Source organism: Gracilinanus agilis, chromosome 3 (assembly GCF_016433145.1).
Source record: "Gracilinanus agilis isolate LMUSP501 chromosome 3, AgileGrace, whole genome shotgun sequence".
NCBI classification, from domain to species: Eukaryota; Metazoa; Chordata; class Mammalia; order Didelphimorphia; family Didelphidae; genus Gracilinanus; species Gracilinanus agilis.
The window spans coordinates 307,074,451-307,087,308 of NC_058132.1; positions in this window are offsets into that span (position 1 = coordinate 307,074,451).

Below are 12,858 nucleotides of genomic sequence, written 5' to 3' on the forward strand. Positions count from 1 at the left end.
TTGTGGGAGGTGTCAGAGAAAGTATAAAAGAGAAAGTTTGGCGCCTTTTCTTTCTGATGCTGGAAGCTCCACTCTCTACCCTGAGACCCTGATCTCTCTCTCTTGGCACCTTTTTCCCTTTCTTCTTACCTCCTAGTTTTCGCTAGACCTTCCCTTTCCTAATCTAAATAAAACCTAGCTATTCAAAATCCTAAAGTTGCTCTCTTATCATTTATTTGAGACCCTGAAGGGCTCTGATGCATTTCCCCCGCCCAGGCTGGGGACCACTACCTTCCTTTCCCTTCCTCTACCTTCCTCTCTCCTTTCTCCCATCCATCCTACCTTCCTCCCTTCCTCCTTTCATCCCTCTCACATAGGAAAATCTTTAGCACTCCTTTTAAAATTTTTTTTGAGTTCCAAATTTTCCCTCTCCTTTTATCCCTTCCCCCTCTTTGATTTGATATCAATTTTTCATGTTAAGTCATGCAAAATATATTTCCATATTAGCTATGTTGCAAAAGAAAACACAAAAGGACAAAAATAAAGTGAAAAAAAATGCTTCATTCTGCGTTCAGAGTTCATTAATTCTCTCTTGAGAGGTGGTTAGAATTGTTCATCATGGATTCTTTGAAATTATCTTTGGGCATTGTCTTGATTAGAGTAGCTAAATATTTCACAGTTGATCATAGAATATTTCAGTTAGTATGTGCGATATTCTCCTGGTTCCACTCATTTCACTTTGCCCCAATGTAAATGTCTTCCCAGGTTTTCTGAAACCATCCTCCTCATAATATTTTATAGAACAAAAGTATTCTTCACATCTTATACTACAACTTATTCAGTCATTCCCTAACTGATAAGCATCTCCTCAAATTCCAATTCTTTGCCACCCCCCAAAAAAGTTTACATATAAATATATTCCATATACTAAATGTATTTCAAATAGGTCCTTTTCCCTTTTCTTTGAACTCTTTGGGATATTGATCAAGTACTAGGTCAAAGGTATGCAGTTGTATAACCCTTTGGGCATAGATTCAAGTCGTTATCCAGAACGGTTGGACCAGTTCACAATGCCACCAAAACTGTATTATTGTCCCAATTTTTCATCTGCCATTTTCTTTTTGTGTCATGTTACTTAATCTGATAGGTGTAAAGTAATATCTCAGATTCATTTTATTTACTTTTCTCTAATCAGTAGTGACTTAGAGCATTTTTCATGTAACTGCTGATTTTTTCATTCTTTTTACTTTGTTTTATTTGTTTATTATTTCTTGATATCTTATTGAGTCATTGACTTCTACTTGCCCAACTCTAATTTTTAAGAAATAATTTTCTTCACTGACACATGTTATACCAATAGGGGACTGCCCCCAATTGGTTTCTTGTCAATGCACTTAGCAAACATGGGTTTTGCTTTCTCTCTTTTCCATTTCCCCTCTTATCTCTAACTATTGTAGTTAGAAGACCTTTGTGGGAATAAGATGATTATGTAAAATGATCACTTGGGGTGACTAGGCACCCAATATGATCATCAGGGGGGATTGTGTAAATGAAATGAACTCTAGCCCATTCATAGTCAAAAATCTACTTACCCTAGGAATCTAGATTATATCATCCCCACCTCCCTCAAAAGGGGAATAGAAATAGTTAACCACACCGTGACAATAAGTATCAAATCAAGAAAAAGGGACTGCCCTTTAGGCAGTCCAAATCAGTGTAGAGGCAGCCATTGGTCCACTTGAATTAGAGGTGGCCCACAGGAAATGACAAGAGACTCTATCTCTTTAAATACATGGGTTACAACCTGGTTCAGTGAGTTCAGTTAGTTTAGGAGTGGAAGGAGTTCAGAAGTTCAAGAGTTCAGGAGTTCCGGCTTTGGACTTGGGGCTGAAGGTACTTGGCTGAGGCCGCAGAATGCTTCTACTCTGAATTGTCACATGGGTAAGTTAGGCTGACTTCCTTGGCCTTCCTTGGCTTTTCCAAACTCTGCCTTAAGTAGGTTTATATCCTCTCTGATTTCTAAAGTCTTGTGACTTGTAACCTAGTTTAATTAGTCTTTTAAGCCTCTCTCTCCATCCAGGCCTCTCCAGGCCTGGAGTGGCCTCTCCCTCTCTCTATTTACCTACCTTTTACCTTCCTAATTTTAAATAAACTACCTTAAACTGGATGCTGACTTGGCTCTATTTTAATTATGGAATCAATCTGAATGGTTGATTCCTGGTGGCCACATTTTAAATACATATCTATAAATACCTAAAATCTCCCCCTTACATTACCAAGCTGTTAACTATCTTTTCAAAATTTTCTTTCTTTACTTTCATTTCTTTGCTTAATTTTCCCTCTGATTTTTTGGGGATTTTGAAAGCTGTTTTTAAAAGTTCTTCCAGGAATTCTTATGAAGCTTTTATCTCATTCACATTTTGCTTTGAGGCTTTGCTTCTTGCTGTTTTGACTTCATTTTCTTCTTCTGAGTTTGTGTCTTGATCTTCCCTGTAACCAGTGCAAGGGTCCCTTATTTCCAAAAAACTGATGCTTGCAAATTCAGGTTTGCATAAAAGATAAATTAGAAAATGAATTAATTAAAAGAATTCAACAAATTCTTTCTTTAAAAATAACTAGGTCTAAGATTAGGTTTAAATGCTAGGCACTGGGAATATGAGGGCAAACATTTAAAATGACAATACCTAACCTAAAGGATCTTATATTTTATTGGGTGAAGAAAAGAGGAGGGAAAAGAGAAGCCATTTCCTGCTTAGAATAGTCTTCCCCTGAGGGGAGGCATTGAGGGGATCAACTCGTCTTCTGTCTACTGCTAAATGAGTTCCCCTTGTTTAAGAAGTCTATCCCCTCCTACTGCAACTTCATTTCCAGAATCCTCAAGTGAAAAGAGGAGTCAAACTTTTCTCCCATTCACTTTATGCTTTCTAATTCCTTCTGGGCATCATGTGTCCCCTAAGGAAATATGGCAAAGGGAATTAAAGAGCCCTTTTATTTTATTTATTTATTCCACCTCCTACTTCTGCCTCCTACTACCAGCCCATCTGCCAAAGTGAAAAATCTCTGGTGCAGAGAGGAGCAGCCTTCCCTTTGACCTTTGGTCTTTCATCTCCTTTTATTCCTGTCCCTTGAATTAGGAGAAAAAGGAAAGCTGGTGATAAATATGACTTCTTTCTCTTTCTGTCCAGATTCAACTTCAATATCCTGAATAATCTCCAATATTTGGAGGGAAGAGGACCTTCCATCTGACTATTACCTCCTATTTCAGAATGCACTTCTCTCCAACTCTATGTCCAACCTCCTTTGGAAAGAGGAGTGGCACCCTCCATTCAATGATTAGTATTCTCATGCTTGGTCATATGCTTTACATTCCATTCCTTCTGAACACCTGTAGGCCATTTTCTAATCCTCATTTCCCCACCTCATTCCCTCATTCTTTATTCCCACCCCCTCAACCCTCTGAACTCAAAATTTCAACCAAGTACCACCTAGACCTTCCACTATGCCCTCTGGAATGCCTATTCCACAATTAAGAAATTTCTCTTCATCTATGTTTTTCTATTTATCCTTCTTTTTTTTAACCCTGGTGTCTCCTCGGAAGTCTGTTTTACTTCTGACCATTACCTCCTTTAATCTAATATACCCTTTTACTTACCCTCTTCCCCTCATTCTTTTCTGTTGGATAAGATGAATTTCTATCCCAAACATATATTTGTCTTCTTGCACAGTTCAGATCAGAGTGAAATTTAAGAATTGTCCGCTCCCCCTCATTTTCCTCTATATTGTAAAAACTCTTTCTTGTATGCTTCCTTTAAATGAATTAATTTTCTCCATTCTGGGGTCATCTAGGTGGCTCAGTGGATAGAGAGCAAGGTCTGGAGATGGGAGGTCCTGGGTTCAAGTCTGGTCTCATATATTTTCTAGCTGTTATAAATAAAAATTGATCTGGAGACTATTTACCAGATTTATATGTATTTATTAGTAAAGAGAGAGAGACTGAGAGAGATAGAAAGAGAGTTATTAGCAAAACCTTTCTAGATCTGGTTCTTCATTTAGCTGGCTTGGGCAGTGCTGCTGCTAGCCAGAGTTGGTATGATGAGATAAGGAAGCAGCTCTGAGAGAAAAAATGCCAGCCCTGTGGCAAATAGGGAAGCCAAGAAACCCACCGGGCTTCCTGCCCTTCCTTAAAAAACCTTGTCAGCTCTACCTCCATTTCCTTGGCCAATGACTTTCAAACATCATGCCATCTGCCCTTCCATGGTGACATTACGCTAGCCTTGGCACATTGACACTAGGGACACCTAGTTGTTGGCACTAGCTGCAAGAGGACACAGTGCCAGGGCTAGACTCTGTACTCGGGATCAATGTCCCCTAAATAATTTATTTGACACATACCTATGTGACCCCCAGACAAGTCACTTAATCTGCATTGCCTTTCCTTACTGCTCTACTGCCTAACGGCCAATACATGGCATTGATTCTGAGATAGAAGGTAAAGGATTTTTTTTAATTTCTCCATTCTTCCTTTCCCCACCCCTTCCAGTGCATATTTCTCTCTCATCCTTTCCTCTTCCTTTTGAAATCATCATGACATAATACTTTTTTTTCTGAATGTAGCAATGATGATAAAGTTCTTAGTTACATGTATCATTTTTTTTTTAAATTTAGGTATCTAAACAGCTTACCTTTCTTAGGTTTATTATGATATCTCATTGATGTTTACTTTTTTATGCTTTTCTTGAGTTCTTGTTTGAATATCAAATTTTCTATTCAGTTCTGATCTTTTCATCAAGTATACTCAAAAGTCCTCTATTTCATTAAATATCTATCTCCTCCCTCTCCACCCTTGAAGGATTAGACTCACTTTTGCTGGATGGGTTATTCTTGGTTGTAATTCTAGTTCCTTTGCCTTCTGGAATATCATATTTCAAGCCCTCTACTCCTTTAATGGAGAAGCAGCTAAATATTTTATGACACCACCTATGGCTCTATAGTATTAGCATTATTTCTTTCTGGTTGCTTTCAGTATTTTCTTCTTGACCTGGAAATTCTTGAACTTGACTATAATATTTTTGGAGTTTTTATCTCTCTCAGGAGGTGATCATTGTATTCTTTTGATTTCTATTTTGCCCTTAGTTTTGAGATGTCTGAGCAGTTTTTCTTTATAATTTCTTGAAATTTAATGCAAAAGGTTCTTATTTTTTTAGTCATGGCTTTCAGGTAGTTCAGTAATTCTTAACTTATATCACATTGATCTTTTTTCCACATTGGTTTTCCAAGGACCATAGACCTCTTTTTTCTGTCCTCTTAAGTGGTACCAGTCTGGAGAAACTAAACACTTTCACTTTTTGTTAGCTGTACCACTTGGAATTTGGTTTGATGTGCTTTTTTTAAAGTAGTTTAGAAGTTAATATTAGTAAAGTTTTGGAATAGTGCTCATCATATTCAACCATCTAGGGTCCTAATTTCCCCAAGACAAAATAAGCACAGGCCAATGCCAAAGCAAAAAGGCCAAAAACAAGCCGAAAAGCTGAAGCCAACAGGCTAAGCCAAAGCCCAAAAAGCAAAAGCCCCCAGGCAAAGCGAGAGCCAGAAGGCAAAAGCCCTGTCAGTTGGAACTTCAGCCCTATTTATAGCCTCAGGATCCAACTGACTTTCTGAAGATTCTAAAACCTCTAACTGCCAGGCTGTGACAGTTTGAAATTGCAGAAGCAAAAGGCTTCTGCTAGTAACCTTGCATTAAACTCTTTACCCCCACCTCCCCAAAATTTCTTAAGCAAGGGAATAATATGATCAGATTTATGTTTTAGGAATATTATTTTGCCAGTTATATGAAGGATGCTTTGGAAAGGAGAAAGAAGAGGTCTTCCTTTTCAAGACAATTCATTTTGATATTTCCTTAAACTATACCAACCAGTGAATTTTAAACTCCTTTTTGATCTATTACAATTCTATATACATATCTCTCTCTAGCTCTTGATCTGTGATTCTGTGATTTTATCTCTATTCGAGACATCAGTTGTTACACACAGAAAGGCATATCTATGACATCAAAAAGAGAGAGTTATATCCTTTCAAGTTTCCTAATGGATAGGATGAAAAATAAGGCAGTCTATTGGCTTCTGCATTTGAATGATAAGTCTTAGTGCCTTTCTCAGACCTTATCACAATAAGGAATATTTGGTAGTGAATTAAAAATTAAGTATTTACCAATTGAGGATTTAATAAATACTGTTAATTCACTCATTGACATTATTAAAGCAGTAGATATTGTGGGCACCACAGCCAGGAGCTAGAAGTAATAGAAGAATGTGATAAGGATCCTTATTTTCAGGATCATATAAACATTGGTGAAGGACGAGAATTACATATATAGAAAAGATGACAATTATGGGGGGGAACTGTGATACTAACAGTTAATATAATAGAGCAATCATTATGATCTCAAATGGCCCTGGGATTCATTAATCATGAAGATGTGGGACTTGATTGACTCTTAAAAATTCAACTCAGGTTGGGACAGGGTACAATAAGGAGTCATGATCAGTCATGAGACTAAATTTAAACTTCTGATTAATATCTACCCTAAATTATCCTCATTGACCTAAGATTCAAAATCATATTTGACTTTTCTAAACCTTAATAGATTTGTCTTTTAGTTTGGGGTTATAAGTGCTCACTTTCTATCTCTCTCTGTGCCCCAATCTGTCCACTCCCTCAAACTCCTAGTTTCAATTTGGTTCTCAATGAATACTTAAATGCTATCAATGGAGCTATCTGCTAGATTGTAAGCACTAAAAGGTCATGAACCATATTTTACCTAATTTTAAAAAATTGAATCCAAGGAACTTACACAGTATTCTATACTTTTCATTGAATGAAAATGAAACAGAATGAAAACTTACATATTGTCTTGGGAACAGACAAAAATGTGAATGATGTAACACCAGGGTCATCTTTAAGGGATGTCTTAAATTCAGGCAAATTACACTCCACCAACACATATATTTCTATCCAAGTGAAAGCAGCTCACAATGAACATCCAGGACAACTATGAAAAGAAAAACATAAGTCACAAAAGTACAATTTGGGAAGTAAGACAAGGTCAGTCCTCTCTTTGCTTCTTGATGATGGTGGAGGTGTCATATATATAAGCTGAATATATATGTGATATTTGTAAGATTGGGGTCTTTTTAAAAGAAGTAGCTAAAATTCAGCCTCTCCCAATATCTGCTTCTCTCTCGTAACAGTCAATCCAACAGCAACTCTGGGATTCTCCAAAGTACTAAGTTTATATCATATTCCCATTCACCATACCTGGGAGATGGTTTCAGTTCTAATATTCTATAAATAATTTATTAGCAATGAATAGAAGTACTAGGAAGGGAGATTTTCATCTGACTCTAGCTAAACTGGTTAGAAAACTTCCTAACAATTAGAGCTACTCAGAATTGAGAGAGATTACCACATAAGATCACATACATGTAACAGCACAACCTTCTCAATTGTACTATTCTTACGCTCATATAACCCATGGCTAATAAGCTACAGAGTTGAGGTTCTAGCCCCAGGAAGAGATAACTACTTTGAAGTATTTAGATAGCTGTCCTAAAGAAAAGGGATTAGAATTGTTCAATTTGCCCCCAGAAGAAAGAATTGGGATCATTAAATGAATCAAAGTTCATAAAGAGGCCCATTTAAACTTGATGCCGGGATAAGAAACAGAAAAAAAAAACTTTCCAGAAATTACTGCTATCAAAAACTGGAATAAGATGCCTCAAGAGGTGATGGATTCCCCCAGTGGAAAACAGGTTGATAACCACTTGATGATTATATTATAATTCAGACTCTTTCTGTATATGTGTTGGACTAAAAGGCTGCCAGAGATCTCTCAAATTCTGTTAGTCTGTGATTATGTGAAAATTGACCACCAAATGATGAAAATTGTTGACCATAGCCACTTGTGAAAATTTCTACCAGGTGCACAAGAATTTTTGTCAAGGTCAAGAATATCCACAACTATGGTATGATGGATGTTTTGCTGTATAATAAACAAAAAAGATTCATTTCTGAGAGGCAGAAGGGTAGAGGAAATATGAAAGTGCCACCTGAGAGGCAGTGAAGAGGCCCTAGGAAAAGAAGAAAGGATTACAAAAGGAGTAGTGGATGCCAAGGACAAATTATACCAATATTCATTGTTAGAAAGGTCTACCTGAAACCTCTTGACAAGTCAGCCTCATTCTCCTAACTTACTCATTTCCAAACTTCCCACATCTGTTATAAATCTCTCCCTCCTCTTTAACCCCATTCATCCATATCTTTCCCCATGTAAACCACAATCCCACAGATAAGAGACCATTATGGTGAACCCCAAGAGACAGTCTCCATTCTTTGGCTGCCCTGGAAGGTTAGGGTAGCAAACTTGGCTTACAACAAATGAGTAAGTGTCTTAAGTCTTTGAAATCTCTTTATTATAGAAGAGTGTGATGAGAATGGCTCGAATACATTTGGCACCATATAAGATTTGGGTATCTGATGTGTTTTAGGAGTTGGTTTGTTCTCCAGAGATCCTTCAGGAACTCTCACCATAAGGGGAACAATTCATAGAATATTGCCCAACTTTTTGAATGTCTCAGCATCCATTCTGCTACTGCTGGAGAAGAACCCATATCTTGACTATGAAAATAATAACACATGCCATTTCAGCATCTAGAATTGATTTTGGTAGGAGTGGTGGAGTATATTCTTTTATGTTTTAATTGTTTTTCTCTAAAATACTACAATCAAAATGATGAGCAAGCTGCAATGGAATAAAGACATTGGCTATCTGATTAATCCATATAATTGGCACTAGTATATTTGAATGTTTTCAGATAATGTATATACGTGTATCTATCTATCTATATCTATATCTAGATTTATATATATTCTTATTTGATCCTCACAGTGTTCCTTTGAGGAGGATTCTATCCTTATTCTGGAATAGAAACACTGTCTTCCAAAAAATCCCTCCTTTTGTTCCACAACCAACTAATTCATTCTTTGTTCTGCCTCTTTGGGATTTTGGATTCCTTAGGACATACTTGCTAAGTGAGCCCAACAAAGCCAAATATGGTATGGATCACTTTTTTTTTTAGTGTGTCTCCATCTATGAAACCCCACCTCCTCGAAGATATTTTCCCAGATTAAGTGAAAGAAAATGGGATGAGATCTCTCCTTTCTATACTATCACTCAATGCCTCCCCAGGGCAATCTTGACTCAGGCTTTCATTTCAGCCCTTTAGGCACTTGCTTTCATTGACAGATACTTTCTCCACAAGTATTTGTGTGACTGCATCCTTCAGTTTAGAGGGCAGGCAGGGACCAGAAACATTACTTTTTCTTTTTAAAACTGAGAATCCCTCTTTAAACAAGACATGAAATATAATGGCTACTCCCAGGCTAGATCCCAGTATTCATTATCACAGAAGTTTTAACCAATTTTTTTGACCTGAATTGGATAACCCTTCCTGAGGCAGTCTGGTGGTCTTCCTCTCCTAGTAGTTTACCACATTGGCTTCAGACTTAGAGTGGACACACTATTGGCTTCAGTACTGCTGCAGCTCAGAAGTCAGAAGAAAAATGGTATTATGATAAATATTGTCTTGAATTGCACATGAATAGGATTTTAATGATGCAACATTGTCAGCTTCAGTCTGTCTTCCAGTCATTGAAGTTAATTGGTAAAACAAAACTAAGGATGAATGGTGATAGTCCAGGACGTAGTGGATGACCTTAACATCTTTGATATCTGACCAAGCTCTAAGTATTCCATAATGCTTCCTTTGGCTGCCTTCATGCCACTGGAATAAATTGTTTTCATATGCCTCTCTGCTGGAAGAAATCTTCACATTCTTGGGTACAGACACCCTTCCCTAGATCACCAACAGGTTTAAAGTCTGTTGGTTACCCTCCACCTGGTTTAGCCTGCCTGCTAAAACTGGCATGTGATCACAGCACATGCTACAACTTCTTGGTTGTATTGCTACAACTTCAGGCGAGGGTTGGGTGACAGGTAGACACCAAAGGTAGGTGAACACCTCTGAAAAGGATTTGGCAAACCCTCTCACTAGAAGTGCCTATACTCTCTGAACACTCTATATGTTGGATAGTCTAATGGGGAGAACAAGACCTATATACTTACTGTAATACTCCTATTGGAGAGGATGTCATGTACAAGTCACTCTAGTACAAGGTAAGATGTAATAAATGCCAATCAATAAGCAATAATTAAGCCAAACACTAGGAATATAAACATCAAATTGAAATAATCATCCTTAAAGGAGTTTATATATGAATGGGAAAATGACATAATCAAATATAAGTAAATACAAAGTAAATATAAGTTAGTATGGAGGAGGGCAGAGTTCGAGCTGAACTTTGAAGTAAGACTGGGATTCTAAGAATTCTATTTGGTTAGAAGCCTTTGTCTCTACCTGGAATTAGAATGGTTTAGTGGGGAGTGGAGGAAGAAAAATCTCTTAAAGCTCAATAAGATAGCCTTAGTGCTACTTTATTTTTTTTTTTGGAGTATTTTTTAAATAACAAATTTCCACATATGCTTTCCAAAGTTATATGATCCAAATTGTCTGCCTCCCTTTTTCCCTTCCTTCTTCCAGAGCTGGCAAGCTATTCAATCTGGGTTATATATGTTCTATCATGCAATACATATTTCCATATTTATTTTTATAAGCAAATAATCTTACTATAAAACCAAAATATTACTATAAAACCAAAAATATACCCAAATAAACAAGTGATAAATCATATGCTTTCATCTGCATTATTATTTCAACAATTCTTTCTTTGGAGCTGAATAGCATTCTTTTTCATAAGTCTCCCAGAACTGTTCTGGATCATTTATTGCTATTAGTCACAAAGTCTATCACAGTTGATTGTTCCACAATACTTGCTGCTATTGTGTAAAATGTTTCCCTGGTTCTGCTTATTTCACACTGCATCAGTTCATGTAGGTCTTTCCAGGTCTTTCTGAAATCATCCCATTCTTCATTCCTTATAGCACATTAGTATTCCATCACCATCATATTCCATAATTTGTTCAGTCATTCCCCAATTGAGGGGCATCCCTTTACTTTCCAATTCTTTGCCACCATAAAAAAGCAACTATAAATATTTTTTGTACAAACAGGTCCTTTGCCATTTTTAAAAATATCTTTGGCATAGAGACCCAGTAGTAGCATTACAAGATCAAAGTGTATGCACAGTTTTAAAGCCCTTTGGGTGTGGTTCCAAATTTCCTTCCAGAATGGTTGGATTAGTTCACAACTCCACCAGCAATGCATTAGTATCTCATTTTTGCCACTTACCCTCTAACATTTATCATTTTCCTTTACTGTCATATTGGCCAATCAGATAGGTGTGATGTGGTGCCTCAGCTTTGTTTTAATTTGCATTTCTCTAATCAAGAGGGATTGAAAGCATTTTTCATTTAATCATTCATAGCTTTAATTTCTTCATCTGAAAACTGCCTATTCATATTCTTTGACCATTTATCAATTTGGGAATGACTTGAATTCTTATAAATTTGACTTAATTCTTTATATATTTGAGAAGTTAGACCTTTATCAGAAAAATCTGTTGTAAAAATGTTTTTCCAGTTTGTTATTTCCCTTCTAATCTTGGTTACATTGGTTTTGTTTGTACAAAACCTTTTTAATTTAATACAATTAAATTATTCATTTTACATCTTGTAGTGTTCTCTATCCCTTTTTTGGTTTTAAAATTCTTCCCTTCTCTATCGATCTGACAGGTAGACTATATTCTATGTTCTCCTAATTTACTTACAATATCATTCTTTATATTTAGATCATATACCCATTTTGACCTCATCTTGGTATAGGGTATGAGGTATTGATCTAAACCTAATTTTTGCCATACTATTTTTCAATATTTCCAGCAGTTTTTTGTCAAATAGTGAACTGCTATCCCAAAAGCTGGAATTTTTTGTTTATCAAACATTAGATTGCTGAGGTCATTTACCCCTTATGTATTCCATTGATTCACTGTTCTATTTCTTAGCCAATACTAGACTGTTTTGATGATTACTGCTTTATAGTACATTTTAAGATCTGGTGCTTCTAGGTCACCATTCTTCACATTTTTTTATTAGTTTCCTTAATACACTTCACCTCTTTTGTTCTTACAGATGAATTTTGTTATTGTTTTATCTAGTTCTAAAAAGTAGGTTTTTTGGTAGTTTATTTGGTATGGCACTGAATAAGTAAATTAATTTAAACAAGATTTTCATTTTTATTATTTAATCTCAGTCTACCTATGAGTAATTAATGTTTTTCTAATTATTTAGTTCCAACTTTATTGGTGTGAAAAGTGTTTTGTAATGGTCTTCATATAATTCCTATATTTGTCTTAGCAAATGGATTCCCAAGTATTTTATATTGTCTAAAATGATTTTAAATGAAATTTCTCTTTCTAACTTGCTGCTAGTCTTTGTTGGAAATATATAGAAATGATGATGATTTGTGTGAGTTTATTTTGTATCTTGCAACTTTGCTAAAGTTATTATTTCAACTAGTGTTTTAGTTGATTTTCTAGGATTCTCTAAGTATACTATCATATCATCCGTAAAGAGTGATAGTTTAGTTTCCTTATTGCCTACTTTAATTCATTCAATTTCTTTTTCTTCTCTAATTGCTAAAGCTAGTATTTCTAGTACAATATTAAGTAAAAAAGAGTGATAATGGCATCCTTGCTTCATTCCTGATCTTATTGAGAATGCTTCTAACTTATCCCCATTGTAGATGATACTTACTGATCATTTTAAATAGATACTACTTATCATTTTTAAGGAAAGGTCCTTTTATT